Source organism: Callospermophilus lateralis, chromosome 2 (genome assembly GCF_048772815.1).
Source record: "Callospermophilus lateralis isolate mCalLat2 chromosome 2, mCalLat2.hap1, whole genome shotgun sequence".
Classification (NCBI taxonomy): domain Eukaryota; kingdom Metazoa; phylum Chordata; class Mammalia; order Rodentia; family Sciuridae; genus Callospermophilus; species Callospermophilus lateralis.
Window position 1 is genome coordinate 24,356,162 of NC_135306.1, and position 5,815 is coordinate 24,361,976.

A 5,815-nucleotide genomic window follows, 5' to 3' on the forward strand; every position below is an offset into this window, starting at 1 on the left:
TTGACCTCATTAGTGTAGGCACATTGGTGACCCACAATGTGATTTCCTTCCTAAAATTCGTAAGGACAAAAGTTTGGAGAGTGCTGGTAGCTTCATTCAGCAGGCAGCTGCGGTCTCCCGGGAGGTGGGGAAGAGATCGCTTTACTAACAAGGTTTATCCTGGACAGCCGCCAGCCAGCCCGTCAGCCTAAAGCATGAACCACTTTGTCTTGTCAAACATCTTCGTCTAAAATGTGGCCAGGGGAGAACTGAGGCAGCTGAATTTTGATGGCAGTTTATCTCTCATGTATTTATCTTTATTCTGTGTTCCTGTAGAGAGCACAAGAAGTCATGTTCCTATGTAACTGTCTGGCCTGTTGACTTTTCCAGTGTTTTCCCAAACACTTCCCTTCAACCTCACCATTTTTATGCTATTCTACATCCACAGTGGTCTTCTCTGCCCAGCAGATGTGTTTTTACTTTATTTTTAATTTATATATGACAGTGGAATGCATTACAATTCTTATTACACATATAGAGCACAATTTTTCATATCGGTAGTTGTATACACAGTATATTCACACCAATTTGTGTCTTCATACATGTACTTTGGATAATGATGTCCATCACATTCCACCATCATTAATAACCCCATGCCCCCTCCCCTCCCCTCCCCTCCAAGCCCTCTGCCCTATCTAGAGCCTATTCCTCCCATGCTCCTGCTCCCTATCCCACTATGAAACAGCCTTTTTAATATCAAAAAAAAACATTCAGCATTTGTTTTTTGAGGATTGACTAACTTCACTTAGCATTATCTTCTCTAATGCCAGCTATTATGCATACAAACAACAATAAGTGTTGGTGAGGATGTGGGGAAAAACGTACACTCATACACTGCTGGTGGGACTGCAAATCAGTGCAGCCAATATGGAAAGCAGTATGGAGGTTTCTTGGAAAATTGGGAATGGAATCAACATTTGACAAAGCTGTCCCTCTCCTCGGTCTATACCCAAAGGACTTAAAAACAACATACTATAGGGACACAGCCACATCAATGTTTATAGCAGCACAATTCACAATAGCTAAACTGTGGAACCAACCTAGATGCCCTTCAATAGATGAATGGATTAAAAAATGTGGCATATATACACAATGGAATATTATTCAGCAATAAAAGAGAATAAAATCATGGCATTTGCAGGTAAATGGATGAAGTTAGAGAAGCAGATGAGTTTTTAAGTTGAAGACTCCCTAGGCCAAGATGTCTTTTTTTACCCCTATTCATGGCCCCTGGTGTACTTTGATAGACAGATAAATGAGCATAATTGGCTCCAGAGCCAAATTGACATTCACTTCTGGCCAATCACTTTTCACTGGTAAGTTCCTCAATGGAAGGCATTGAGTCTACCCTACAACACACTCTGAGTTTGGGGATCATCATCTATTGAAAAAATCATTCTCAAAATTAACCCTAAGCCTGTAATTAACCCAAATAGCTCTAACAAATGTCTCTCTCACCTCTGAGCCTTTCTTCATGTACTTTCCTCTTCCTAGTGTGACTTTCCTTTTTGGCCAATCTGGAAGTTCTAGCTCAGATGACATAATGTCTGCAAGGGCTCCCCAGGAATAATTTATTGCTCTCTTATCTGTGTTCCTTAGAGGACCCATCTTCATGAGGGCCTCACTATGTTATGTCACCCTTATGAGGTTGTGTGTCTGCTTGTCCCCATGCTCTGTGAGCCATTAAGAGCAGGGCCCATCTCTCCTTCATCCGTGAATCTCCTGAACCTACCTAGGAACAAGGTTGCAGGAGGTGCTCACGTGCATGTTCACTCATCTGAGTGTTGATTCATTGCAGTGGCTGCTGTTGCCTTGTTCAGATTTCTTGCCTTACTTGTGAGGAGCGGACTCTGCAGAAATCCTGGCCAGAAAGAAATATGGTGTGCTAGTCAGAGCAGCTCACCTGCTGGCTCACCAGGGTGAGTGTGATGTGACGATCCCACAGCCCAAAGGCCTGGGCTTTGTTCACAGGCACATCTTCTGAGTCATGCTCAGCCAGCAATTGCCTGAGTCTTAGTTCGGGGATGGAAGGGACCCAGCTCTTGCCTATAGCCTCTTCTGGAGGTTTCAGCCATTAGTTTTGACTGCTAGCCTTTTTCTGCTGTGGGGATTCTCTGCGTTTGACTTGGTCTCACTTTCATTTGAGATGAAATTACTGAGGCCAATACCTTGGGGAGGGGAGAGTTTGTTTTAGGAGCTCTGATTTAATCCAAAGTGAGATTATCAATTATGAGCTGCATGCCACACTTCCCAGACAAACTCCTCAGGCTAGAGGTGCTGTGGACAGTGGCAACACAAGTTGTCACTAGAGAGAAGACTAACCTGTCTGGGGCTAGGTTCTAAGGTAGGGAAATTGGATAGACAAGTTAGAAGGGTTAGCATTTTTGCATTTGCTTATTTTTCTTTCAAGAGAATAGAAAGGACCACCATTTGTTTAATAAAAAAGAATGGCTTTGGAGGTGATGAATTTATTTGAAAAAATGACCTTGGCATCTGAAGGTTGGTACTGGGCCTCTGTTGGCCTTAAAGTTTTGAGCTCTTAAAAATTTGGTTGCTTTTCCCTCCACTCCTTGCATCCTCATCCTGGTGAGTTTTAGGAAGATCATTAAAACCAAGTTGCGTTCCTAAGCTCTCCCCTGCTTGAATGGCTCCATTCGCCAAGTCCTCCAAATTAATTTGGGCCCTTCCTTTGACAGTTAGCCCTGACCCCTCCCTCCACCTCTCCCCAATCTGGGAAGCCACTGTGCTTCCCACTGTCAGTTAAATACATTTCTCTTCTATTAGTGAGCAGGTTTCTGTCCCTCCTGTGATTCCTACCAATTATTTCAATTTTACCTCTTGAGGTAGAATAAACATGTCCCTTCGGCCCCTCTTCCTGAAGCTTACGCTCCTTTAGCTAAATGGCTCAATTCTTCAAGCTTTTCTTCATGCGGCACCACTTAGGGACTTTCGTCACCTGAACCACTCTTCTTGAGGGTTCATGTCTCACTCAATGAAGCCCTTGTCAACAGCCATAAGTGACTGAGCAGAAATTTAGATACTTAATGAAGTTACTTGAAAACCTCAAGGATCATTTCCTAACTCCCAGAAAAACACCATGAAATCCACAGATTTCATGTTGCTCTGTTTCAACTTTAGTCTCTTTTGTCCTCTACCAAAATTCTTAGAAAAATGCCTTAACTCAACCCATGCAGGCTCCTAGAACTTCTCCTCTCCTGTCTTAGGCTCTCTTCTTTATTACTGAGGCAGGAGAAAAGGTGAAGTGGGTGAAAGAGACTGCAGAGACGTCCTTTAAAAATTTCTTTGTTATGGATTTAGAATTGGTCATGGGGTGTGGGGGTGAGTGGTCACCCATGCAGCCTCATCCTGGCATGGCAGGACAAGACTGCCCCCCTCCTCTTGGCATTCTGCTTCAATCTCGTTGGTTTTTTGGGTAGACTAATTCTTCTGGCCTCTTATGGTAAATTTCCATGAACTCAAAAGACTCAGAGAACTTATTCAGGATCTGGAGTTGAGGTGGACACAAATTCCAAGATCCTATAATAGAATCCATAGATTCCTGGTTGAAGTTTTCTGGCAAAAATATAAAGGGGAGGGCTGGGATTGTGGCTCAGCGGTAGAGCGCTCGCTTAGCATGGGCAGGACCCTGGTTCGATTCTCAGCACCACATAAAAATAAAGGCATTGTGTTGTGTCCATCTACAAAAAAGATTCTCTGTCTCTCTCTCTCTCTCTTAAAAATATATATATATAAGGGGGAAAGTAGAAACGTTTAGGTTCTTATAGTTTTCTTTGGTTAAATTAGAAGCCCAGTTGCTGTAAGTGAAAGATTAGTTCCTTGTGTAGGAAGTGAACAAGACAGAGGTGTCCCCCACCCCTCCAGCCCCACCCAGTTTGATTGACTGGATTGTTGTCATTTGTGGGTATGAGGTTGGCACTTCCTTCTATGGCTCATTTCAATCCAGTGGGGCCTCCTGCCCTGTTGCTCAGGGTGCAGGGGCTCCCTTGGGTGCTCTTACTGGCCCTACCTACACTTTTTTCTGTGGCAATGGACTTGTCAGTGATTTCTTCAATTTTTTCCTAGTCTTCCCTACATGTGGCAGAAATGTCTCATGTATTTCAGTCAGGGACATCAGTCCTGAGAAGTTTTGTTATTTAAAAAATGCTTTTAGTCATTTTGACAGAAATTTAGGAATGAGAAGAATTAAATCCTTGGGCGCAAATGGATAATTTGAACCCAAACTCATTAAACCTATATTTTGGCCACCCTGGGTGAAGCAGCATACGAAGGCCTGGGACTGAGCTGGTTGTGTGGCTGATCATAATGGAGTTTCTTTCTACACATTTCCAAAGCATGTATCTACACATTATTTCGTCTTACTTTTACAACAGATCTAAAGAGGAAATTTTACATTTATTACTTGTTTTCTGCTAATTCATAGGACAATCCAAGAAGTTTATTAACTCATCCAGGAGTGGTGAACTTGTGAACCCCTCAGGTCTTTTGTGTGTTATGACTGTGGATTCCTTTGCTCTACATAGGAATTTGGGTGCCATCCTCATTAATTTTGCAAAATTCATAATTACTTGTGATAATGTTATCCTGGTTCTTTTTCTTTAAATTGACTCATTTTAAAACTTAAATTATAAATACATTTAACAAGAAAACCTTAGAGTAAGCAAAAAATAATATTGCTTTCTATAAATGGAAAGTAATTATGAGAATAAAAACAATGAGAATGAAGCAGTGTGCTTATATTTTAGCTAAGTACTGGTTCTTGTTGAAGTCTCTGAGCCTAAGTCCTGCTGAATTTTTGTTAAGAAAAGGGAAATTTTAGCATTTTTTAAAAAGAGGTGTGGAAATCATGTAGCATCAAACTGAGACTTTCTCCTTTACATTATTGGAAGGTCTAAAACGGAATTGGAAAAGGAATAACTTTCCTAACATGATAATCAGTGTTATTTAATATTGTGTCTGCGTAGGATCCTCTCGTACTTAATTTAAAAATTCTTAAGCTGTTTCTCACTCTGTGAGAAATACTGCATAATACCATGGTAACATAATTATGGAGTAAACATCAGCTGTAAGTTGAGTGGTTCTGGAAGACTATGTGGCTATAAACAATCGTGCTAGTTCAGTTGCATATATAGATAAGTCAGTATTATCCACCCATTCTCTCAGTAACATTAAATGAATACCTACCATGTGCTTTTCATGTTGAGATGAAGAAGACATAATTCTATTCCTGAAGGTAATATGTGGTCTCATTAGCACTATGGTACAAACTCCTAAGTTCTCTCATGTGAAATATATGTCAGCCACCCTGAGGGTGAAAGAGGAAATGCTCCAAACGTGGATATCTAAACTGGGTATTGAAAGATTGGGCTTTGTTAGCTATTGGTCCCCCAGAATTATTACGCATAATAGTATTACTTCTACAAAATGCATAGTAGTATTACTTCTATAAAGTGCATAGTAGTCTCTAGGAGCAACTAGTTTTTTAGCTTGGTTAAAGTGTAGAGCCAAAAGGGAGAAATGTAGGCTGGGGTCAAGAGGTCAGAAGAGGAAGCTGGTGTGTTAGATCCAAGCTAGTTTGAGAAGAGCTTTGTGTATTATGCTGGAAAGTTTGGATGGATCCTGCAGCTAGCAGAAAATCATTCAGAATATGTAAGCAGGAGATGACATGATGAGATGTGCATTTTAGAGAGGTCACTGTGATAACACCGAGGAGAGATAGAAAGGAGAGAGTGAGATAGCACAGAGGCCTGACTGGTAC